Below are 26334 nucleotides of genomic sequence, written 5' to 3' on the forward strand. Positions count from 1 at the left end.
CTTTCTCCCTCTCGCTTTCTCCCTCTCGCTTTCTCCCTCTCGCTTTCTCCCTCTCGCTTTCTCCCTCTCGCTTTCTCTCGTTTAATATCTCTGGTCTAAAACTTATTTAATGCTGTCCCCTTTTAGATGTAATGTTGTTGTTTTTACTCAAAATCCTTCTGACAGGACAAGGACAGACGAGGCAGGGTTCTCTGTCTCTCTGTCGCTCTGTCTCGCTCTCTCTGTCTCACACTGAGAAGACCACAATCACACACACACTGAGAAGACCACAATCACACACACACTGAGAAGACCACAATCACACACACACTGAGAAGACCACATAATCACACACACACACTTAGGGGACCACAGAATCACACACACACATTGAGGGGACCACATAATCACACACACACACTGAGGGGACCACATAATCACACACACACACTGAGAAGACCACAGAATCTCACACACACACACACACACACTGAGAAGACCACAGAATCACACACACACACACACACACACACACACACACACACACACACACACACTTAGGGGACCTCAGAATCTCACACACACACACTGAGAAGACCACAGAGTCACACACACTTAGGGGACTACAGAATCACACACACACACACACACACACTTAGGGGACCACAGAATCTCTCACACACACACACTTAGGGAACCACAGAATCACACACACACACACACACACACACACACACACACACACACACTTAGGGGACCACAGAATCTCTCTCACACACACACACACACACACTTAGGGGACCATAGAATCTCTCACACACACACACACACTTAGGGGACCACAGAATCACACACACACACACACACACACACACACACACACACACACACTTAGGGGACCACAGAATCACACACAAACACTTAGGGGACCACAGAATCACACACACACTTAGGGGACCACAGAATCACACACACACACTTAGGGGACCACAGAATCACACACACACACACTTAGGGGACCTCAGAATCACACACACACAATAAGCACCCCCCCCCCCCCTTCTCTGTATGGATCAGTGAGTAACACAATCAGTTTATACTGGTGACTAGAGGAGGTTTTTACTCCTACAGCCATTAGCTTTCAACATGGATGCAACCTTCAGAGTAGATCCTGTCCTCTGTCAGAGCCCTCCATCTAACGGTCTTGATGGTGCTCTATGGAGATGCCCCTATAGACGTCATTCTACAGGGCTGCTCATAGAAAACCCCTGAACTGCTCTCCGTTGGCGTGCAATATTTCTGCACATATTTTTTCAGCTTTATCAAACATTTTTTTTATTTAAGTACTTTGAGTGGTTTCCTTTTGAAGGGTGAGGGAGGGACTATCACAACCGGCTGTCCCATAGACTGTAGGGCGATGGTGTGTTTCAATAGGATCGTAGGACGATGTTGGGTTTCAATAGGGATCGTAGGACGATGTTGGGTTTCAATAGGATCGTAGGGCGGGTTTCAATAGGATCGTAGGACGATGGTGTGTTTCAATAGGGATCGTAGGACGATGTTGGGTTTCAATAGGATCGTAGGACGATGTTGGGTTTCAATGGGATCGTAGGACGATGTTGGGTTTCAATAGGATCGTAGGGCGGGTTTCAATAGGATCGTAGGACGATGGTGTGTTTCAATAGGATCGTAGGACGATGTTGGGTTTCAATAGGATCGTAGGACGATGTTGGGTTTCAATAGGATCGTAGGACGATGTTGGGTTTCAATAGGATCGTAGGGTGGGTTTCAATAGGATCGTAGGGCGGGTTTCAATAGGATCGTAGGACGATGGTGTGTTTCAATAGAATCGTAGGACGATGGTGGGTTTCAATAGGATCGTAGGACGATGTTGGGTTTCAATAGAATCGTAGGACGATGTTGGGTTTCAATAGGATCGTAGGACGATGTTGGGTTTCAATAGGATTGTAGGGTGGGTTTCAATAGGATCGTAGGGTGGGTTTCAATAGGATCGTAGGGCGGGTTTCAATAGGATCGTAGGACGATGGTGTGTTTCAATAGAATCGTAGGACGATGGTGGGTTTCAATAGGATCGTAGGACGATGTTGGGTTTCAATAGAATCGTAGGACGATGTTGGGTTTCAATAGGATCGTAGGACGATGTTGGGTTTCAATAGGATTGTAGGGTGGGTTTCAATAGGATCGTAGGGTGGGTTTCAATAGGATCGTAGGGCGGGTTTCAATAGGATCGTAGGGCGGGTTTCAATAGGATCGTAGGGTGGGTTTCAATAGGATCGTAGGACGATGGTGTGTTTCAATAGAATCGTAGGACGATGGTGGGTTTCAATAGGATCGTAGGACGATGTTGGGTTTCAATAGAATCGTAGGACGATGTTGGGTTTCAATAGGATCGTAGGACGATGTTGGGTTTCAATAGGATCGTAGGGTGGGTTTCAATAGGATCGTAGGACGATGGTGGGTTTCAATAGAATCGTAGGGTGTGTTTCAATAGAATCGTAGGACGATGGTGGGTTTCAATAGAATCGTAGGACGATGGTGTGTTTCAATAGAATCGTAGGACGATGGTGGGTTTCAATAGAATCGTAGGGTGTGTTTCAATAGGATCGTAGGACGATGGTGGGTTTCAATAGAATCGTAGGACGATGGTGGGTTTCAATAGAATCGTAGGACGATGGTGGGTTTCAATAGGATCGTAGGACGATGGTGTGTTTCAATAGAATCGTAGGACGATGGTGGGTTTCAATAGAATCGTAGGGTGTATTTCAATAGGATCGTAGGACGATGGTGGGTTTCAATAGGATCGTAGGACGATGGTGGGTTTCAATAGGGATCGTAGGACGATGGTGTGTTTCAATAGAATCGTAGGGTGTGTTTCAATAGGATCGTAGGACGATGGTGTGTTTCAATAGAATCGTAGGATGGGTTTCAATAGGATCGTAGGACGATGGTGTGTTTCAATAGGATCGTAGGACGATGGTGTGTTTCAATAGAATCGTAGGGCGGGTTTCAATAGGATCGTAGGACGATGGTGTGTTTCAATAGAATCGTAGGATGGGTTTCAATAGGATCGTAGGACTATGGTGTGTTTGACAGCAGGAGAATAGCCAAGGGGCGGTATTCACATTATATTGGTGCCATCTGTGTCCCAGCTTGACAGACACAGATCCCATTGTTTCACCGTCGCTCTTCAACTGGAGTGATGTATACTGTCTACATTCAGCCTCCCTGTGTGTGTGTGTGTGGTGTGGTGTGTGTGTGGGTGGGTGCACACTTTAAGGGAAATAATTGAATATAACCGTTCTCTTCACTGTTGGTGTAATGGGCTAGTATAATATATTAAAAGTAAAATAAACACCTCATCCCTTTAACAGTGTTTGAATAATAGTCTAGTTATATTATCAGACCACCTCATCCCTTTAACAGTGTTTGAATAATAAGTCTAGTTATATTATCAGACCACCTCATCCCTTTAACAGTGTTTGAATAATAGTCTAGTTATATTATCAGACCACCTCATCCCTTTAACAGTGTTTGAATAATAAGTCTAGTTATATTATCAGACCACCTCATCCCTTTAACAGTGTTTGAATAATAGTCTAGTTATATTATCAGACCACCTCATCCCTTTAACAGTGTTTGAATAATAGTCTAGTTATATTATCAGACCACCTCATCCCTTTAACAGTGTTTGAATAATAGTCTAGTAATATTATCAGACCACCTCATCCCTTTAACAGTGTTTGAATAATAGTCTAGTTATATTATCAGACCACCTCATCCCTTTAACAGTGTTTGAATAATAGTCTAGTTATATTATCAGACCACCTCATCCCTTTAACAGTGTTTGAATAATAGTCTAGTTATATTATCAGACCACCTCATCCCTTTAACAGTGTTTGAATAATAGTCTAGTTATATTATCAGACCACCTCATCCCTTTAACAGTGTTTGAATAATAGTCTAGTTATATTATCAGACCACCTCATCCCTTTAAGTGTTTGAATAATAGTCTAGTTATATTATCAGACCACCTCATCCCTTTAACAGTGTTTGAATAATAAGTCTAGTTATATTATCAGACCACCTCATCCCTTTAACAGTGTTTTAATAATAGTCTAGTTATATTATCAGACCACCTCATCCCTTTAACAGTGTTTTAATAATAAGTGTAGTTATATTATCAGACCACCTCATCCCTTTAAGCTTGTTGGGTAGCAGCCGGGTAGTCCTTCCAGATAATTGTATTGCACAGGACGGCGTCTAATGAAATGTCCTTCTGAGTGGTGTGTTGTGTGTAGAGCTGGGATGATTACCTGTCCTTCTGAGTGGTGTGTTGTGTGTAGAGCTGGGATGATTACCTGTCCTTCTGAGTGGTGTGTTGTGTGTAGAGCTGGGATGATTACCTGTCCTTCTGAGTGGTGTGTTGTGTGTAGAGCTGGGATGATTACCTGTCCTTCTGAGTGGTGTGTCGTGTGTAGAGCTGGGATGATTACCTGTCCTTCTGAGTGGTGTGTTGTGTGTAGAGCTGGGATGATTACCTGTCCTTCTGAGTGGTGTGGTGTGTTGTGTGTAGAGCTGGGATGATTACCTGTCCTTCTGAGTGGTGTGTTGTGTGTAGAGCTGGGATGATTACCTGTCCTTCTGAGTGGTGTGTCGTGTGTAGAGCTGGGATGATTACCTGTCCTTCTGAGTGGTGTGTTGTGTGTAGAGCTGGGATGATTACCTGTCCTTCTGAGTGGTGTGTTGTGTGTAGAGCTGGGATGATTACCTTATAACCATTTAACCAATGGTTGTGGATGGAGACAGTCAAGAAAATAACAGAACTGTTTAAATCCCTCATGCTGTCTTTGTAAAAAAAAATATATATTAATATATATATACACTACTGTTCAGAAGTTTAGGGTCACTTAGAAATGCCCCTGTTTTTTAAAAGAAAAACACCTTTTTTTTGTCCATTAAAATAACATCAAATTGATCAGAAATGCAGTGTAGACATTGTTAATGTTGTAAATGACTGTTGGAGCTGGAAACGGCTGATTTTTTTTTAATGGAATATCTACATGGGCGTACAGAGGGCCATTATCAGGAACCATCTGTGTTCCAATGGCACGTTGTGTTAGCTAATCCAAGTTTATCATTTTAAAAGGCTAATTGATTCATTAGAAAACCATTTTGCAATTATGTTAGCACAGCTGAAAACTGTTGTTCTGATTTAAAGAAGCAATAAAACTGGTCTTCTTTAGAAGTTGAAGTGAAGTTGAGTATCTGGAGCATCAGCATTTGTGGGTTTGATTATAAGCTCAAAATGACCAGAAACAATGTACTTACTTCTGAAACTCGTCAGTCTATTCTTGTTCTGATAAATTAAGGTTATTCCATGCGAGTAATTGCCAAGAAACTGACGATCTCGTACAATGCTGTGTACTACTCCCTTCACAGAACAGCGCGATCTGTCTCTAACCAGAATGGAAAGAGGAGTGGGAGGCCCCGGTGCACAACTGAGCCAGAGGACAAGTACATTAGTGTCTAGTTTGAGAAACAGACGCCTCACAAGTCCTCAACTGGCAGCTTCATTAAATAGTACACGCAAAACACCAGTCTTAATGTCTACAGTGAAGAGGTGACTCTGGGATGCTGGCCTTGTAGGCAGAGTTCCTCTGTCCAGTCTCAACGTCAACAGTGAAGAGGTGACTCTGGGATGCTGGCCTTGTAGGCAGAGTTCCTCTGTCCAGTCTCAGCGTTAACAGTATAGAGGTGACTCCAGGATGCTGGCCTTCTACGCAGAGTTCCTCTGTCCAGTGTCTGTGTTCTTTTACCCATCTTAATATTTTATTTTTATTGGCCAGTCTGAGATATAGTTTTGTCTTTGCAGCTCTGCCTAGAAGGCCAGCATCCCGGAGTCGCTTCTACACTGTAATCACTCCATGGGGGGTGGGGCGGCTTTATGGGAGGGTGGCCAGACCAGAAGCCACCCCTAAGAAAAAGGCACATGACAGCACACCTGGAGTTGGCAAAAAGACACGTGAAAGACTGAGATCATAAGGCAAAAGATTCTGTGGTCTGTTGAGGGGGAGGGTGGGAATGAGAGGAGGGGAGGGAATGAGAGGAGGGGAGGGAATGAGAGGAGGGGAGGGAATGAGAGGAGGGGAGGGAATGAGAGGAGGGGAGGGAATGAGAGGAGGAGGGGAGGGGAGAATGAGTGAAGGACAGAGACTGGGGTGGCCAATATGGGCAAATGAGTTTGTCCACGGAGGGATGGGGGAGGTGGTGACGAGCTCAACGTCACTCACACGGCGCACACTCAGGAAGGGTGGTGGGGGGGGGGGGGGGCAGAAGGGATAGAAAGTGAGGCATGGCTAAAAGAGAGAGCAGGAAACAAGGCGTAGAGGCAGATGGATGAGAGGAAAGAGATAATAGATGTGAGTAAAAGGAAGTGTTTGTGAGGGTGTGCAGTAGCCTGGTGGGCAAGATATTGCCGGGGATTGATTTCATGCTGTTTTGTCTTGACTGCTAAACCCTGCTGCTCAAATCCCCTCTCTCTCTCCCTCTTTATCCTCTTGTGTGTGTCTGTCTCTCAGCAGACAGACGATGTCTCAGGGCTGTGTATATATCAGCAGCCCCACTCTGAGACCCCCCCCCCCCACCAACCTCCCCGTTGCCTCTAGTTTAAGTGCGTTCATCTCATGAAATATAGATAGTCAACCATATAGCTTCTGTATGGCGTAGCCGGAAACCTTTCCTGAAGTGCATGTTGCCTTCCCGGAGTCGGCTGGTTCTAAGGGAGGTTATAGTCAGGGGTAGGCTGGTTCTAAGGGAGGTTATAGTCAGGAGTAGGCTGGTTCTAAGGGAGGTTATAGTCAGGAGTAGGCTGGTTCTAAGGGAGGTTATAGTCAGGAGTAGGCTGGTTCTAATGGAGGTTATAGTCAGGAGTAGGCTGGTTCTAATGGAGGTTATAGTCAGGAGTAGGCTGGTTCTAAGGGAGGTTATAGTCAGCAGTAGGCTGGTTCTAATGGAGGTTATAGTCAGCAGTAGGCTGGTTCTAATGGAGGTTATAGTCAGGAGTAGGCTGGTTCTAAGGGAGGTTATAGTCAGGAGTAGGCTGGTTCTAAGGGAGGTTATAGTCAGGGGTAGGCTGGTTCTAAGGGAGGTTATAGTCAGGAGTAGGCTGGTTCTAAGGGAGGTTATAGTCAGGAGTAGGCTGGTTCTAAGGGAGGTTATAGTCAGGAGTAGGCTGGTTCTAATGGAGGTTATAGTCAGGAGTAGGCTGGTTCTAATGGAGGTTATAGTCAGGAGTAGGCTGGTTCTAAGGGAGGTTATAGTCAGCAGTAGGCTGGTTCTAATGGAGGTTATAGTCAGCAGTAGGCTGGTTCTAATGGAGGTTATAGTCAGGAGTAGGCTGGTTCTAAGGGAGGTTATAGTCAGGAGTAGGCTGGTTCTAAGGGAGGTTATAGTCAGGAGTAGGCTGGTTCTAAGGGAGGTTATAGTCAGGAGTAGGCTGGTTCTAATGGAGGTTATAGTCAGGAGTAGGCTGGTTCTAATGGAGGTTATAGTCAGGAGTAGGCTGGTTCTAAGGGAGGTTATAGTCAGGAGTAGGCTGGTTCTAAGGGAGGTTATAGTCAGGAGTAGGCTGGTTCTAATGGAGGTTGGGCTAGGGGCTGGGTCCCTGTGCTAGCGGCTGGGTCCCTGTGCTAGCGGCTGGGTCCCTGTGCTAGCGGTTGTGTCCTTGTGCTAGGGGCTGGATCCCCGTGCTAGGGGCTTTGTCCCCGTGCTAGGGGCTGGGTCCCCGTGCTAGCGGCTGGGTCCCCGTGCTAGCGGCTGGGTCCCCGTGCTAGGGGCTGGGTCCCCGTGCTATGGGCAGGGTCCCCGTGCTAGGGGCTGGGTCCCCGTGCTAGCGGCCGGGTCCCCGTGCTTGCGGCCGGGTCCCCGTGCTAGCGGCCGGGTCCCCGTGCTAGCGGCCGGGTCCCCGTGCTAGGGGCCGGGTCCCCGTGCTAGCGGCCGGGTCCCCGTGCTAGGGGCCGGGTCCCCGTGCTAGCGGCCGGGTCCCCGTACTGTCTTGTGTTGTGTGAGAGAAGCGATTTATGGCAGCATTCAGCTCTTCAACAGGTAATTGGATTCACAGGCCATTAGATAAAGTACCCCAGTGACGACTTACTGGCCTAAACAGTGTGTGTGTGATATTGATGAGGTTGTTTGGTTGAGGACCGATGCAATTTCCTCCCCTGTACTGCAGAGGTTAAGAGAGGGGGGGTGGGGTGGGGGGGGGTCCATCTATGACCAGCTCAATAATCAGTGTGGCAACAAGCAAAACAGGTCTGCGGGATGACTGGATGGATGAGAGGATGACTGGATGGATGAGAGGATGACTGGAGGGATGAAAGGATGACTGGATGGGAGGATGATGGGAGGGATGAGAGGATGACTGGAGGGATGGGAGGATGTCGGGTGGGAGGGGAGGATGAAGGGAGGGGAGGATGACTGGATGGATGAGAGGATGACTGGAGGGATGGGTGGATTACTGGAGGGATGAGAGGATGACTGGAGGGATGGGAGGATGACTGGGAGGATGACTAGAGGGATGGGAGGATGCCTGGAGGGATGGGAGGATGCCTGGGGGGGTGGGAGGATGACTGGAGGGATGGGAGGATGACTGGAGGGATGGGAGGATGACTGGAGGGATGGGAGGATGCCTGGGGGGATGGGAGGATGCCTGGAGGGATGGGAGGATGCCTGGAGGGATGCCTGGAGGGATGGGTGGATGACTGGAGGGATGCCTGGAGGGATGGGAGGATGCCTGGGGGGATGGGAGGATGACTGGAGGGATGGGAGGATGACTGGAGGGATGGGAGGATGCCTGGAGGGATGGGAGGATGCCTGGAGGGATGAGAGGATGACTGGATGGATGGGAGGATGACTGGATGGATGGGAGGATGACTGGGGGATGAGAGGATGACTGGAGGGAGGGGTTAGAGGATGACTGGAGGGATGAGAGGATGACTGGAGGGATGGGTGGATGACTGGAGGGATGACTGGAGGGATGAGGGGATGACTGGAGGGATGAGGGGGTGACTGGAGGGATGGGTGGATGACTGGAGGGATGAGAGGATGACTGGAGGGATGGGAGGATGACTGGATGGATGAGAGGATGACTGGATGGATGAGAGGATGACTGGAGGGATGAGAGAATGACTGGAGGGATGAAAGGATGACTGGAGGGATGGGAGGATGACTGGAGGGAGGGATGGGAGGATGACTGGAGGGAGGGATGAGAGGATGACTGGAGGGAGGGATGAGAGGATGACTGGAGGGAGGGATGAGAGGATGACTGGAGGGATGAGAGGATGACTGGAGGGATGGGAGGATGCCTGGAGGGATGGGAGGATGCCTAGGGGGATGGGAGGATGCCTAGGGGGATGGGAGGATGCCTGGAGGGATGGGAGGATGACTGGAGGGATGGGAGGATGACTGGAGGGATGGGATGATGACTGGAGGGATGGGAGGATGCCTGGGGGGATGGGAGGATGACTGGAGGGATGGGAGGATGCCTGGAGGGATGGGAGGATGCCTAGGGGGATGGGAGGATGCCTGGGGGGGTGGGAGGATGCCTGGGGGGATGGGAGGATGACTGGGGGGATGGGAGGATGACTGGAGGGATGGGAGGATGCCTGGAGGGATGGGAGGATGCCTGGAGGGATGAGAGGATGACTGGATGGATGGGAGGACGACTGGATGGATGACTGGGGGATGAGAGGATGACTGGAGGGAGGGGTTAGAGGATGACTGGAGGGATGAGAGGATGAAGGGAGGGATGGGAGGATGACTGGAGGGAGGGGAGGATGAAGGGAGGGATGGGAGGATGATGGGAGGGAAAATGAAGGGATGAACTAAAGGGGATTTAAAGCTTTGATGAGCAGCTCAGTTATATCTGTGTGGCTGTGGTGACCTTTAGGTCTCGTTTTAAAACTGCTGTCTGAATTAAGGGCCAGAGATCAGAGGCAGTGTGAGACTGCAGTGACTGAGGGAGATCGTAGATAGTGATCATGTTGGACAGAAACAAACGACAGAGTCTGCATGTGTTCAAAAAACACAAAATTCACCCTATTCCCTAAATAGTGCACTACTTTTGACCAGAGCCTTATGGGAAGCCCTATGGGAAGCCCTATGGGAAGCCCTATGGGCCCTGGTCAAAAGTAGTGAACTATACAGGGAATACAGTGCCATTTGGGACTCATTTTTCTTTCTGTTCTCCCCTGGGCAGACGTTTGTGTTGCAATTATGATACAGCATTGGGTCAGGGGTTAGCTGCTGCATGGCAAGACACACACACATATACACACACACACACACACACACACCACACCACACACACACCCTAGTCTGAAATAGTCGCCCAGCTCCATAATGTCTGTCGCTCTGACATGTTGTCAGTTTTCTCTCTCTCCTCTCCTCCAGCTCTCTCCTCTCCTCCAGCTCTCTCCTCTCCTCCAGCTCTCTCCTCTCCTCCTCTCCTCCAGCTCTCTCCTCTCTTCCAGCTCCTCCTCTCCTCCAGCTCTCTCCTCTCCTCCAGCTCTCTCCTCTCCTCCAGCTCTCTCCTCTCCTCCAGCTCTCTCCTCTCTTCCAGCTCCTCCTCTCCTCCAGCTCTCTCCTCTCCTCCAGCTCTCTCCTCTCTTCCAGCTCCTCCTCTCCTCCAGCTCTCTCCTCTCCTCCAGCTCTCTCCTCTCCTCCAGCTCTCTCCTCTCCTGGCTCAAGCACAGTGGTATTCAAAGTCGGGGGTCGCATACCCAAAAGGGTTTGAGGGGGAACTGCAGTGGTGTTGCCAAAAAAACAAGTACAGATTGAGTACAGATTATTGTATGGGACAATATACAAACATTTTTGAGAAAGATAATTTAAACAATTATTTTTCTTGAGTGTATACAGTACTAGTCGAAAGTTTGGGAACACCTACTCTCATTCAAGGGTTTCTTTATTTGTACTATTTGTTACGTTGTAGAATAACAGCGAAGACATCAAAACTGTGGAATGACACATATGGAATCATGTAGCAACCAAAAAAGTGTTAAACAAATCAAAATATAATTTTAGATTCTTCAAAGTAGCCACCCTTTGCCTTGATGACAGCTTTGCGCACTCTTGGCATTCTCTCAACCAGCTTCACGTGGAATAGTTTTCCAACAGTCTTGAAGGAGTTCCCACGTGTGCTGAGCACTTGTTGGCTGCTTTTCCCTCACTCTGCGGTCCAACTCTTCCCAAACCATCTCAACTGGGTTGAGGTCAGGTGATTGTGGAGTCCAGGCCATCTGAAGCAGCACTCCATCACTCTCCCTCTTGATCAAATAGCCAATACACAGCCTGGAGGTGTGTTGGGTCATTGTCCTGTTGAAAAACAAACGATAGTCCCACTAAGCCCAAACCAGATGGGATGGTGTATCCCTGCAGAATGCGGTGGTAGCCATGCTGGGTAAGTGTGCATTGAATTGTAAATACATTACAGACAGTGTCACCAGCAAAACACCATCACCTCCATGTGTCTCACAAAGACCTGGCGGTTAGAACCAAAAAATCTCACATTTGGACTCAGACCAAAGAACAGATTTCCACTGGTCTAATGTCCATTGCTCTTGTTTCTTGTCCCAAACAAGTCTGTTCTTCTTATTGGTGTCCTTTAGTAGTGGTTTCAGCAATTGGACCATGAAGACCTGATTCACGCAGTCTCCTCTGAACGGTTGTTGTTGAGAGGTTTCTGTTACTTGAACTCTGTGAAGAATTTATTTGGGCTGCAATTTCTGAGGCTGGTACTACATAATTCCATATGTGTTATTTCATAGTTTTGATGTCTAAACTATTATTCTACAATGTAGAAAATAGTAAAACATGTAAGAAAATGAGTAGTTCTAACTTTAAGAGATTAAATTAATTTACGGTAAAACAAATTATGTAAAAACGTAAATGTAAATTTTTTAAAGGTTGTGCCGTTAAATGTGCGATGGGCCACGAGAAATTCTGGTGGGGAAAAAAATGAGGTCCCCGCTTGAATACCACTGTTCCAGCACCATAGGACTGCAGCCCCTCCTCCCCTCTAGCTGGCCCCTCCTCCCCTCTAGCCGGCCCCTCCTCCCCTCTATCAAGAAGCTGATTAAATAGCATGATTATTACACAGATGCACCTTGTGCTGACAATAGAAGTCCAGCTGTAGGAGGTAAACCATCTTTGTGTCAGTCACCACGTGAAGTGTTCTCTTAGTATTCTCTCATCCCTCTCTACTTCTCTCCTTCCCTCATCCTCTCATCCCTCTCTACTTCTCTCCTTCCCTCATCTTCTCATCCCTCTCTACTTCTCTCCTTTCCTCATCCTCTCATTCCTCTCTGATTCAGAGGGGTTGGGTTAAATGCAGAAGACAAAGTTCAGTTGAATACATTGTTGGACAACTGACTAGGTTTCCCCCTACCTTCCTCCTCCTCTCATCCCTCTCTACCTCCCTCATCCATCTCTATCTCCTTCATCCATTTCCACCTCCTTCATCCCTCTCCACCTCCCTCATCCCTCTCCACCTCCCTCATCCATCTCTACCTCCCTCATCCATCTCCACCTCCCTCATCCCTCTCCACCTCCCTCATCCATCTCTACCTCCCTCACCCATCTCTACCTTCCTCCCTCACCCATCTCTACCTTCCTCCCTCATCCTTCTCCTCCCTCCCCTTCCCTAGTCTGCTGGGTATTGTTTGCTTGGCGTCTACATAGCCGCATGCTGATTGGTTGTGGTGAACGGGCGGAGCGGTGATAATGTATGGGCTGCCATGGTGATGATGATGATGATGAAGATGCGGGTTGTTAAGAGAAGGGTTTTATCAGTAATAACCCGCCCTGTTTTATAGCCTGAGTGTCTGTAGCTAGCTATCACACATCCTCATTTTATACATGCCGATCACACAGGGGGAGGGGTGGGGGAAAGTGATCTGATATAGTGACACTGGGAGGACAAGCACAGCCCTGATCTCTCCCCTTTACTCACACACACACTGCAGGTGAACAGTCATACCCCCTCACATCCCTGACAAAGGCAGCTGAAGCAGGTAATTGTCTACAGTAGAATCCTTTAAATTCACTCCTATCTATCAGCCCTACTGCAGGTTCACATCTATCAGCCCTACTGCAGATTCACAACTATCAGCCCCACTGCAGGTTCAAACCTCCCGTCCATCAGCCCCACTGCAGGTTCAAACCTCCCGTCCATCAGCCCCACTGCAGGTTCAAACCTCCCGTCCATCAGCCCCACTGCAGGTTCAAACCTCCCGTCCATCAGCCCCACTGCAGGTTCAAACCTCACCTTGTAGGTTTTCTCCAGTTGCAAGTTTATCTTAAAGCAAAACAGTAGTAGCTGTCTTTTCATTGTAAGCGTACGAGTGGCTGTTGGCCAAACAACGTTGCGCTTCTGTTGTGATGAGACGCATTCTGTTCCCCCTGATTAATACCTCCACACCACAGTCTAGTGTCCGTACTAGTGGATACTGTGTGTATGTACAGTGCCTTGCGAAAGTATTCGGCCCCCTTGAACTTTGCGACCTTTTGCCACATTTCAGGCTTCAAACATAAAGATATAAAACTGTATTTTTTTTGTGAAGAATCAACAACAAGTGGGACACAGTCATGAAGTGGAACGACATTTATTGGATATTTCAAACTTTTTTAACAAATCAAAAACTGAAAAATTGGGCGTGCAAAATTATTCAGCCCCTTTACTTTCAGTGCAGCAAACTCTCTCCAGAAGTTCAGTGAGGACCTCTGAATGATCCAATGTTGACCTAAAGCAACATCTACAATGAAATGGTTCAAAAATAAACATATCCAGGTGTTAGAATGGCCAAGTCAAAGTCCAGAACTGAATCCAATCGAGAAAGAACTGAAAACTGCTGTTCACAAATGCTCTCCATCCAACCTCACTGAGCTCGAGCTGTTTTGCAAGGAGGAATGGGAAAAAATGTCAGTCTCTCGATGTGCAAAACTGATAGAGACATATCCCAAGTGACTTACAGCTGTAATCGCAGCAAAAGGTGGCGCTACAAAGTATTAACTTAAGGGGGCTGAATAATTTTGCACGCCCAATTTTTCTGTTTTTGATTTGTTAAAAAAGTTTGAAATATCCAATAAATGTCGTTCCACTTCATGATTGTGTCCCACTTGTTGTTGATTCTTCACAAAAAAATACAGTTTTATATCTTTATGTTTGAAGCCTGAAATGTGGCAAAAGGTCGCAAAGTTCAAGGGGGCCGAATACTTTCGCAAGGCACTGTATGTATACACACACACACACACACACACACACACACACACACAGTATCCACTAGTACGGACACTATATATAAAATGTTAGGGCTAAATATTACAGGGATGGGTATAAAGGTATGACAGTCTGGATGTAGCCCAACACGTGATTGTGTGACATGGACTCATAAATAATCCAATCAGCTGTGACTCCACTACCTGAGTAAACTGACCAGACAGCGTGTACACAGCAAGGCCTCTCCCTCTCTCTGACGCCGCCCTGAACAGCCGCTGTTACATAGACACCACACCACGCTGGTATACACCTCTCTACAACCACACCACGCTGGTATACACCTCTCCACAACCACACCACGCTGGTATACACCTCTCCACAACCACACCACGCTGGTATACACTTCTCTACAACCACACCACGCTGGTATACACCTCTCCACAACCACACCACGCTGGTATACACCTCTCCACAACCACACCACGCTGGTATACACCTCTCTACAACCACACCACGCTGGTATACACCTCTCTACAACCACACGGTATACACCTCTCTACAACCACACCACGCTGGTATACACCTCTCTACAACCACACCACGGCGGCAGACACCCCTCTACAACCACACGGTATACACCTCTCTACAACCACACCACGCTGGTATACACTACGTCCTTATCCTCCCTGACTGTGGCTAAGTACCCACTACGTCCCTATCCTCCCTGACTGTGGCTAAGTACCCACTACGTCCTTATCCTCCCTGACTGTGGCTAAGTACCCACTACGTCCTTATCCTCCCTGACTGTGGCTAAGTACCCACTACGTCCTTATCCTCCCTGACTGTGGCTAAGTACCCACTACGTCCTTATCCTCCCTGACTGTGGCTAAGTACCCACTACGTCCTTATCCTCCCTGACTGTGGCTAAGTACCCACTACGTCCTCATCCTCCCTGACTGTGGCTAAGTACCCACTACGTCCTCATCCTCCCTGACTGTGGCTAAGTACCCACTACGTCCTTATCCTCCCTGACTGTGGCTAAGTACCCACTACATCCTTATCCTCCCTGACTGTGGCTAAGTACCCACTACGTCCTTATCCTCCCTGACTGTGGCTAAGTACCCACTACGTCCTCATCCTCCCTGACTGTGGCTAAGTACCCACTACGTCCTCATCCTCCCTGACTGTAGCTAAGTACCCACTACGTCCTTATCCTCCCTGACTGTGGCTAAGTACCCACTACGTCCTCATCCTCCCTGACTGTGGCTAAGTACCCACTACGTCCTTATCCTCCCTGACTGTGGCTAAGTACCCACTACGTCCTTATCCTCCCTGACTGTGGCTAAGTACCCACTACGTCCTTATCCTCCCTGACTGTGGCTAAGTACCCACTACGTCCTTATCCTCCCTGACTGTGGCTAAGTACCCACTACGTCCTTATCCTCCCTGACTGTAGCTAAGTACCCACTACGTCCTTATCCTCCCTGACTGTGGCTAAGTACCCACTACGTCCTCATCCTCCCTGACTGTGGCTAAGTACCCACTACGTCCTCATCCTCCCTGACTGTGGCTAAGTACCCACTACGTCCTCATCCTCCCTGACTGTGGCTAAGTACCCACTACGTCCTTATCCTCCCTGACTGTGGCTAAGTACCCACTATGTCCTTATCCTCCCTGACTGTGGCTAAGTACCCACTACGTCCTTATCCTCCCTGACTGTGGCTAAGTACCCACTACGTCCTTATCCTCCCTGACTGTGGCTAAGTACCCACTACGTCCTTATCCTCCCTGACTGTGGCTAAGTACCCACTACGTCCTTATCCTCCCTGACTGTGGCTAAGTACCCACTACGTCCTTATCCTCCCTGACTGTGGCTAAGTACCCACTACGTCCTTATCCTCCCTGACTGTGGCTAAGTACCCACTACGTCCTTATCCTCCCTGACTGTGGCTAAGTACCCACTACGTCCTTATCCTCCCTGACTGTGGCTAAGTACCCACTACGTCCTTATCCTCCCTGACTGTGGCTAAGTACCCACTACGTCCTCATCCTCCTTCATCCCTCTCTTCCATTCCCCACCCAGATAGATTAGCTGATCAGAGGATGCTAATTTATGGATCGTGTGTTGGGTGGAACGCGTGGCGTTGTGTGGATCGCGCGCCGTTGGGTGGATCGCGCGCCGTTGGGTGGATCGCGCGGCGTTGGGTGGATCGCGCGGCGTTGGGTGGATCGCGCGGCGTTGGGTGGATTGCGCGGCGTTGGGTGGATCGCGCGGCGTTGGGTGGATCGGCGTTGGGTGGATCGCGCGGCGTTGGGTGGATCGCGCGGCGTTGGGTGGATCGCGCGCCGTTGGGTGGATCGCGCGGCGTTGGGTGGATCGGCGTTGGGTGGATCGCGCGGCGTTGGGTGGATCGCGCGGCGTTGGGTGGATCGCGCGCCGTTGGGTGGAACGCGCGGCGTTGGGTAGACCACTGAGACACTGGGAGTTATGACTGGTGCTGTTTACGGTCAGTGTGTGCAAAGCCTCAGTATTAGTATTCTTGTGTGACGGTAATGACCATAATGACCATAATGACGATAATGACCACACCGCTCACTGACATATGCTTTATGTACGTCTGTATGATACACATTTGAAGGGAACATCTTACAAACTTCTATTCCTTCCATAAGAGGACTGCATCTCTGTGACTGAGCTATGAATACCACATATTATGGCACCTCTTCCACACGCGACCGGGTTGACATTGTGATCTCGCCTTAGTTCTTCTTGTGACGGTAATTGCCTGTGACGACCACTTAGTGTATCTGGTTAGTGGTCCTCGTAGGCAACTAGGTTGACAAGCATTTGAGTAAAATATCAACCACTTTTGCTTTCTAGCCTTCATTCAGACATGAACACTTATCCCTCCAAATCTGACTATAGCTCCTCTCCTTGTGTTTATCTATTTGTTCTCTGTGTAGGGAGGGAGAAAGGGGGGGAGGGAGAAAGAGGGGGGAAGGGAGAAAGAGGGGGGAAGGGAGAAAGAGGGGGGGGGGGGAGAAAGAGGGGGGGAGGGAGAAAGAGGGGGGAGGGAGAAAGAGGGGGGAGGGAGAAAGAGGGGGGGGAGGGAGGGAGAGAGGGAGGGGGAGGGGGAGAGAAGGAGAGGGAGAAAGCGGGGGGGAGGGAGAAAGAGGTGGTCACAAAGCAAGTGATCATCTGGAGTGCTGTGATTTGTGTGTGTGTGTGTGTATCAGTGTGTGTGTGTGTGTGGCTGACTGTTATTCTGAATGTGATTACAGCAGCACACAGTCAGCAGTCAGCTTAATGGGTTCAGAAAAACAGGAAGGAGATCTCAATTAGTTATCTAAGAGCTCTATATGACTCACCATCCTCCTCCCTCTACCCCCCTCTCCTCCTCTACCCCCCTCCTCCTCCCTCTACCCCTCCCCCCTCCTCCCTCTACCCCCTCCTCCCTCTATCCCCCCCTCCTCCTCCCTCTACCCCCCCCTCCTCCCTCTATCCCTCCCTCTATCCCTCCTCCTCCCTCTACCCCCTCCTCCCTCTACCCCCCTCCTCCCTCTACCCCCTCCTCCCTCTATCCCCTCCCTCCTCCCTCTATCCCTCCTCCTCCCTCTATCCCTCTACCCCCTCCTCCTCACTCTATCCCTCTACCCCCTCCCCCCTCTATCCCCCCTCCTCCATCCCTCCTCCTCCCTCTATCCCCTCCTCCTCCACATCCCTCCTCCTCCCTCTATCCCCTCCTCCTCCACATCCCTCCTCCTCCCTCTATCCCCTCCTCCTACACATCCCTCCTCCTCCCTCTATCCCCTCCTCCTCCACATCCCTCCTCCTTCCTCTATCGCCTCCTCCTCAACATCCCTCCTCCTTCCTCTATCCCCTCCTCCTTCTCCCCAACCTCCCTCTATCCCCTCCTCCTTCTCCCCCACCTCCTTCTATCCCCTCCTCCCCCACCTCCCTCTATCCCCACCTCCTCCACCTCCCTCTATCCCCTCCTCCTCCTCCTCCTCCTCCCCCTCCCCCACCTCGCTCTATCCCCACCTCGCTCTATCCCCTCCTCCTTCTCCCCCACCTCGCTCTATCCCCTCCTCCTCCCCCAACTCTCTCTATCCCCTCCTCCTTCTTCTCCACCTCCCTCTATCCCCTCCTCCTCCTCCTCCCCCACCTCGCTCTATCCCCACCTCGCTCTATCCCCTCCTCCTTCTCCCCACCTCCCTCTATCCCCTCCTCCTCCACATCCCTCCTCCTCCCTCTATCGCCTCCTCCTCAACATCCCTCCTCCTTCCTCTATCGCCTCCTCCTCAACATCCCTCCTCCTTCCTCTATCCCCTCCTCCTTCTCCCCAACCTCCCTCTATCCCCTCCTCCTTCTCCCCCACCTCCTTCTATCCCCTCCTCCCCCACCTCCCTCTATCCCCACCTCCTCCACCTCCCTCTATCCCCTCCTCCTCCTCCTCCTCCTCCTCCCCCACCTCGCTCTATCCCCACCTCGCTCTATCCCCTCCTCCTTCTCCCCCACCTCACTCTATCCCCTCCTCCTCCTCCCCCACTCTCTCTATCCCCTCCTCCTTCTTCTCCACCTCGCTCTATCCCCCCCCCACCTCGCTCTATCCTCTCCTCCTCCCCCACCTCCCCCACCTCACTCTATCCCCTCCTCCTCCTCCCCCAACTCTCTCTATCCCCTCCTCCTTCTTCTCCACCTCGCTCTATCCCCTCCTCCTCCCCCCCACCTCGCTCTATCCCCTCCTCCTCCCCCCCACCTCGCTCTATCCCCTCCTCCTCCCCACCTCACTCTATCCCCACCTCGCTCTATCCCCTCCTCCTTCTCCCCCACCTCGCTCTATCCCCTCCTCCTCTCCCCCACCTCGCTCTATCCCCTCCTCCTTCTCCTCCTCCCTCTATCCCCTCCTCCTTCTCCCCCTCCTCCCTCTATCCCCTCCTCCTTCTCCCCCACCTCCCTCTATCCCCGCCTCCTCTCCCCCACCTCCCTCCTCCCCATCTCCCTCTCTCCCCTCCTTCTCCCCCACCTCCCTCCTCCTCCTTCTCCCCCACCCCTCCCTCCTCCTTCTCCCCCACCTCCCTCCTCCTCCTTCTCCCCCACCTCCCTCCTCCTCCTTCTCCCCCACCTCGCTCTATCTCCTCCTCCTTCTCCCCCACCTCCCTCTATCCCCTCCTCCTTCTCCCTCTATCCCCTCCTCCTCCTTCTCCCCCACCTCCCTCTATCCCCTCCTTCTCCCCCACGTCCCTCCTCCTCCTTCTCCCCCACCTCCCTCCTCCTCCTTCTCCCCCACCTCCCTCCTCCTCCTTCTCCCCCACCTCGCTCTATCTCCTCCTCCTTCTCCCCCACCTCCCTCTATCCCCCACCTCCCTCTATCCCCTCCTTCTCCCCCACCTCCCTCCTCCTCCTTCTCCCCCACCTCCCTCCTCCTCCTTCTCCCCCACCTCGCTCTATCTCCTCCTCCTTCTCCCCCCACCTCGCTCTATCCCCCCCCACCTCGCTCTATCCCCTCCTCCTCCTCCCCCAACTCTCTCTATCCCCTCCTCCTTCTTCTCCACCTCGCTCTATCCCCTCCTCCCCCCCCCCCCACCTCGCTCTATCCCCTCCTCCTCCCCCCCACCTTGCTCTATCCCCTCCTCCTCCCCCACCTCACTCTATCCCCACCTCGCTCTATCCCCTCCTCCTTCTCCCCACCTCGCTCTATCCCCTCCTCCTTCTCCCCCACCTCGCTCCATCCCCTCCTCCTTCTCCTCCTCCCTCTATCTCCTTCTCCCCCTCCTCCCTCTATCCCCTCCTCCTTCTCCCCCTCCTCCCTCTATCCCCTCCTCCTTCTCCCCCACCTCCCTCTATCCCCTCCTCCTCCTTCTCCCCCACCTCCCTCTATCCCCTCCTTCTCCCCCACCTCCCTCCTCCTCCTTCTCCCCCACCTCCCTCCTCCTCCTTCTCCCCCACCTCGCTCTATCTCCTCCTCCTTCTCCCCCACCTCCCTCTATCCCCTCCTCCTTCTCCCCCACCTCCCTCTATCCCCTCCTCCTCCTTCTCCCCCACCTCCCTCTATCCCCTCCTTCTCCCCCACCTCCCTCCTCCTCCTTCTCCCCCACCTCCCTCCTCCTCCTTCTCCCCCACCTCCCTCCTCCTCCTTCTCCCCCACCTCGCTCTATCTCCTCCTCCTTCTCCCCCACCTCGCTCTATCCCCTCCTCCTTCTCCCCCACCTCCTCCTTCTCCCCCTCCCCCACCTCCTCCTTCTCCCCCTCCTCCTCCTTCTCCCCCACCTCCCTCTATCCCCTCCTCCTTCTCCCCATCATCCCCTGCTGCCTGAAAGACAAGAAGCGAAGAGATGTTTTGTTCTGTCAGGTGGTGCAGCACAAGAGTCAATTGAATGTGTGTCTCTCTAAGGGTGTTAGCTAGAAAATAGAGGGAGGGGGGTGGTGATCATTTTCTACAGTAGAAAATCCCCCCCGTGCAGCAGTCACTGTGTCCAGGCTAGTCAGATACAATATAACTAGAGCTGACAGATGGGCTGGGTGTGTTCTATGTGACACAAGGTTTAATATCTAAATAGCTCAGGTAGAGAAACACAGATGCACACACACATACAGGCAGTGAGAGAGACACCCTCTGAGGCACAATCTTGACAGTACTGGGACTCTCCTCCTCCCCCTCCCTCCGTTCCCTCCCTTCCCCCTCTCCTCTCCTCTCCCTCCCTTCCCTCTCTCCTCTCCCTCCGTTCCCTCCCTTCCCTCTCTCCTCTCCCTCCGTTCCCTCCCTTCCCTCTCTCCTCTCCCTCCTCTCCCCTCCCTTCCCTCCTCTCCCTCCGTTCCCTCCCTTCCTCCGTTCCCTCCCTCCCTGCCCCTCTCCCCTCACTCCGTTCCTTCCCTCCCTCCCTTGCCCCTCTCCCCTCCCTCCGTTCCCTCCCTTGCCCCTCTCCCCTCCCTCCGTTCCCTCCCTTGCCCCTCTCCCCTCCCTCCGTTCCCTTCATCCCTTCCCTCTCTCCCCTCCCTCCGTTCCCTCTCTCCCCTCCCTCCGTTCCCTCTCTCCCCTCCCTCCGTTCCCTCTCTCCCCTCCCTCCCTTCCCCCCCTCCCCCTCTCCCCTCCCTCCCTCCCCCTCTCTCCGTTCCCTCCCTTCCCTCCCTCCGTTCCCTCCTATCACTCTTTCCTTTCACCCCCCCGTCCTCACTCCTTCCCTCTATTTGTTCTTGTTGACAGGCGCAGGGAGAAAAGGAGTAATCTGTAGACAGGCATTTTCAGGGAGAAAAGGAGTAATCAACATTAGTCAGAGCCTGCCTGGGAGAGGAGAGGAGAGGTAGAGTGTTGTCAACTGTTTCACTACTCCTACTCACTACCAATATGGGGGACGGGGGACGGGGGGGACGGGGGGGGAGAGGGCAGAGTGGGGGGGGGGGCGGCAGAGTGGCTATTTAGCAGTCGTATGGCTTGGTTGTCCAAGAGCTGATGCTACGGTACTGTATGCTAGACGGTAGCAGAGTGAACAGTGTATGGCTTGGATGCCAGGAGTCTTTGGCTATTTTTCGGGGCCTTCCACTGACACCGCCTGATGTACAGGTCCAGGGTTGCAGGGAGCTCTGCCCCAGTGTAGCACTTTGTGGTCAAGAGTGGTGAGATTACCGTTACAAGGGTTGTTGTATCCAGTCAAGATGCTCTCTGGTGCAGCTGTAGAACCTTTGGAGGATTTGAGTGCCCGTGCCAAATCTTTTCAACCTCCTGGGGTTGAAAAGATTTGCTCCTTGGTCATCCTTGGTCATACTGACCTTGAGGGAGAGAGGTTGTTGTCCTGGCAACACACTGCTAAGTGTCTGACCACTCCTCCCTGTAGGCTGACTCATCGCCGTCGGTGATCAGTGGTACCACCAGGGCATGAAATGTAGGTAGATAAACAAACACTCAGATTATTATTTTTTTGTTGCTAAAATTACACACACAGAAACAGATCAGCGTGCTTTGTAATGTTTATAAAACAGTACATGTATTACTTGCAAGTAGCTTTTGTGACCCGGGTCTTTTAACCAAAATACTGTATCGCAGACAAAAAATGTTCACCTGCCCCTTTAAGATGTTACCGTGGTAACGCAACGAGTCATGTTTTGTGCCTGTGAGAGAGAGTCTGACTCGTGGAAGTGTGGTAGTATTTTCTCTCCCAAGCAGTTCGAACTCAAAACATTGGAAAAACATCCTAGCTTGTGAACTCGACGACGTAAATAGCCAAGAAACACAAGGATAAAGTCTCGCTTCAGTCGACGTTCCTTTCAAGTAAACTTTTACACCTGTGAGCATAGCTTTTAATACATTTAAATAATAACATTTAGCTCAACTCTTCCAGCCAGGCAGTGATGCAGCGTGAGGTGCAATAGACTATATAGGATGACTAGTTCTTTGACTCTGTGAGATTTCATTTATCAGCTATGAAACAAAACGGCAGAAATACTTAAAAAAACAGCTACTGCAGCGTTTATATGAATGTAAATGTGATCATACTTGACTATGTTTATACACAAATGCGAGTGAAATGTTCTCCCTGAGGAGCCGTGACCACCTGCCAACGTTGCTGGTAAAAAATACATTTTTACTCACAAATGCCAAAATCTACCCTCATTTGGCAGGTGGTGGGTGTTTTAATTTTAAGCCTCACCAGTCTTTCAAAGCACGTGATAATTACTGACGTGAGAGCTACAAGATGTTTAGCCAGGTGACCTCGGAGCTCTTGGGAACAGGGACAATGGCGGTCAGCTTGAAACATATCGGGGCTAGTTTTGTACAGAGCTGTCAGTTGGTTGGACAGTTCTACTGTAACATATAACCCATGATTTAACACCCCGACTCAGACCACAGGGCTGTTGGTTCTACTGCCGTTCCTCAGACACAGCCCTCTCCCCAGGATCTATGACTTTCTCTCAGGAAGGAACAGGAAGTAGATCCTAAACCCTGAGAGGTCAAACCAACGCATCTTACACTTCTGCTATACATTAACATAACCCATGATTTAACACCCCGACTCAGACCACAGGGCTGTTGGTTCTACTGCCGTTCCTCAGACACAGCCCTCTCCCCAGGATCTATGACTGTCTCTCAGGAAGGAACAGGAAGTAGATCCTAAACCCTGAGAGGTCAAACCAACGCAGCTTACACTTCTGCTATACATTAACATAACCCATGATTTAACACCCCGACTCAGACCACAGGGCTGTTGGTTCTACTGCCGTTCCTCAGACTCAGCCCTCTCCCCAGGATCTATGACTTTCTCTCAGGAAGGAACAGGAAGTAGATCCTAAACCCTGAGAGGTCAAACCAACGCAGCTTACACTTCTGCTATACATCACACAGCGAGGTGTGTGTGTGTGTGTGTGTAATGACAAGCAGTTCAAGTGGGGCAGCCAGCCTTGGTGACGTCACACCCAGAACGGGGGGGGAGAGAAGGAGTTAGCCGCCACGGAGTGGTCGAAAATGGGGAAAGAAAACACACCCTTCCTGTTTTAAAGCAGCAGAGGTGAGGGGACTGAACGGGGGAGTAAGTTTGGTTCATCCACCTCCTCCTCTAGAGGTTGAAACCGGTTTATTCCTCCTCCTCTTGTCGTGGCGTACAGTTTACAGGCATCATGTTGAAGAAAGACTGACTACAGCCACATGGGAGCTGCTGGGGAGCCTTTGACTCCAGACACATGGGAGCTGCTGGGAGCCTTTGACTCCAGACACATGGGAGCTGCTGGGAGCCTTTGACTCCAGACACATGGGAGCTGCTGGGAGCCTTTGACTCCAGACACATGGGAGCTGCTGGGAGCCTTTGACTCCAGACACATGGGAGCTGCTGGGAGCCTTTGACTCCAGACACATGGGAGCTGCTGGGGAGCCTTTGACTCCGGACACATGGGAGCTGCTGGGGAGCCTTTGACTCCAGACACATGGGAGCTGCTGGGAGCCTTTGACTCCAGACACATGGGAGCTGCTGGGAGCCTTTGACTCCAGACACATGGGAGCTGCTGGGAGCCTTTGACTCCAGACACATGGGAGCTGCTGGGGAGCCTTTGACTCCAGACACATGGGAGCTGCTGGGAGCCTTTGACTCCAGACACATGGGAGCTGCTGGGAGCCTTTGACTCCAGACACATGGGAGCTGCTGGGGAGCCTTTGACTCCAGACACATGGGAGCTGCTGGGGAGCCTTTGACTCCAGACACATGGGAGCTGCTGGGAGCCTTTGACTCCAGACACATGGGAGCTGCTGGGAGCCTTTGACTCCAGACACATGGGAGCTGCTGGGAGCCTTTGACTCCAGACACATGGGAGCTGCTGGGGAGCCTTTGACTCCAGACACATGGGAGCTGCTGGGAGCCTTTGACTACAGCCACATGGGAGCTGCTGGGGAGCCTTTGACTCCAGACACATGGGAGCTGCTGGGAGCCTTTGACTCCAGACACATGGGAGCTGCTGGGGAGCCTTTGACTCCAGACACATGGGAGCTGCTGGGAGCCTTTGACTCCAGACACATGGGAGCTGCTGGGAGCCTTTGACTCCAGACACATGGGAGCTGCTGGGAGCCTTTGACTCCAGACACATGGGAGCTGCTGGGAGCCTTTGACTACAGCCACATGGGAGCTGCTGGGAGCCTTTGACTCCAGACACATGGGAGCTGCTGGGAGCCTTTGACTACAGCCACATGGGAGCTGCTGGGAGCCTTTGACTCCAGACACATGGGAGCTGCTGGGAGCCTTTGACTCCAGACACATGGGAGCTGCTGGGAGCCTTTGACTCCAGACACATGGGAGCTGCTGGGAGCCTTTGACTCCAGACACATGGGAGCTGCTGGGAGCCTTTGACTCCAGACACATGGGAGCTGCTGGGAGCCTTTGACTCCAGACACATGGGAGCTGCTGGGAGCCTTTGACTCCAGACACATGGGAGCTGCTGGGAGCCTTTGACTCCAGACACATGGGAGCTGCTGGGAGCCTTTGACTCCAGACACATGGGAGCTGCTGGGAGCCTTTGACTCCAGACACATGGGAGCTGCTGGGAGCCTTTGACTCCAGACACATGGGAGCTGCTGGGAGCCTTTGACTCCAGACACATGGGAGCTGCTGGGGAGCCTTTGACTCCAGACACATGGGAGCTGCTGGGAGCCTTTGACTCCAGACACATGGGAGCTGCTGGGAGCCTTTGACTCCAGACACATGGGAGCTGCTGGGGAGCCTTTGACTCCAGACACATGGGAGCTGCTGGGAGCCTTTGACTCCAGACACATGGGAGCTGCTGGGAGCCTTTGACTCCAGACACATGGGAGCTGCTGGGAGCCTTTGACTCCAGACACATGGGAGCTGCTGGGGAGCCTTTGACTCCAGACACATGGGAGCTGCTGGGAGCCTTTGGCTGCAGACACATGGGAGCTGCTGGGAGCCTTTGGCTGCAGACACATGGGAGCTGCTGGGAGCATTTGACTCCAGACACATGGGAGCTGCTGGGAGCCTTTGACTCCAGACACATGGGAGCTGCTGGGGAGCCTTTGACTCCAGACACATGGGAGCTGCTGGGGAGCCTTTGACTCCAGACACATGGGAGCTGCTGGGAGCCTTTGACTCCAGACACATGGGAGCTGCTGGGGAGCCTTTGACTCCAGACACATGGGAGCTGCTGGGGAGCCTTTGACTCCATCTCTCCATGTTCTGGTGTCTTGTAATAACCACGTAGTGTGTTAAGTAAATATAATAAAAAAAAGTTATTTTTGAATCCAGTTGCTCTTGGGTTTGTCAAGAAAATATTCACAGAGCTAGTGAATGTCAAAAAGGCAGCTCCCTGGTGCAGAGCTGTGTTCCCCTTTCACCTCTGGGGTTAAGCCTGCCCCCCCCCCCCCCCCCCCCCCCCCGTCCTTTATGATGGTGCAGTCCTACACGGCGGCCAGTCTACCGTGGCTGGCACGGCTCAGTGGTTGCAGAGTGTAGTGTTACACAAGCTATCGGACAAAGGAAACTTCACGACCATTATGGGGCCAAGGGGCCAGACAGCTCAGTCTGTGTGTGGTGTTTGTTTTGGGGGAAACGAGGTGGTTAGCTATCCA

General features: G+C 51.5%; 1 protein-coding gene across 15 annotated transcripts in view; it reads left to right on the plus strand.

Annotated features, from left to right (window-relative positions):
* rerea (arginine-glutamic acid dipeptide (RE) repeats a) overlaps positions 1-26334 on the plus strand; it is a 338328-nt gene that overhangs the window by 174786 nt on the left and 137208 nt on the right. The window contains exon 1 of one of the 15 annotated variants that reach the window (XM_090185465.1): positions 22412-22558. The exons of 13 other annotated variants lie outside the window; for them this stretch is intronic. The gene's annotated coding sequence lies outside the window, so the exon portion shown is untranslated. Of the gene's footprint in view, positions 1-22411; positions 22559-26334 lie in introns of those variants that run through there. One more of the 15 variants, XM_090185464.1, reaches the window with a different exon arrangement.

Source organism: Oncorhynchus mykiss, chromosome 9 (genome assembly GCF_057628025.1).
Source record: "Oncorhynchus mykiss isolate SJ-2025 chromosome 9, ASM5762802v1, whole genome shotgun sequence".
NCBI lineage: Eukaryota > Metazoa > Chordata > Actinopteri > Salmoniformes > Salmonidae > Oncorhynchus > Oncorhynchus mykiss.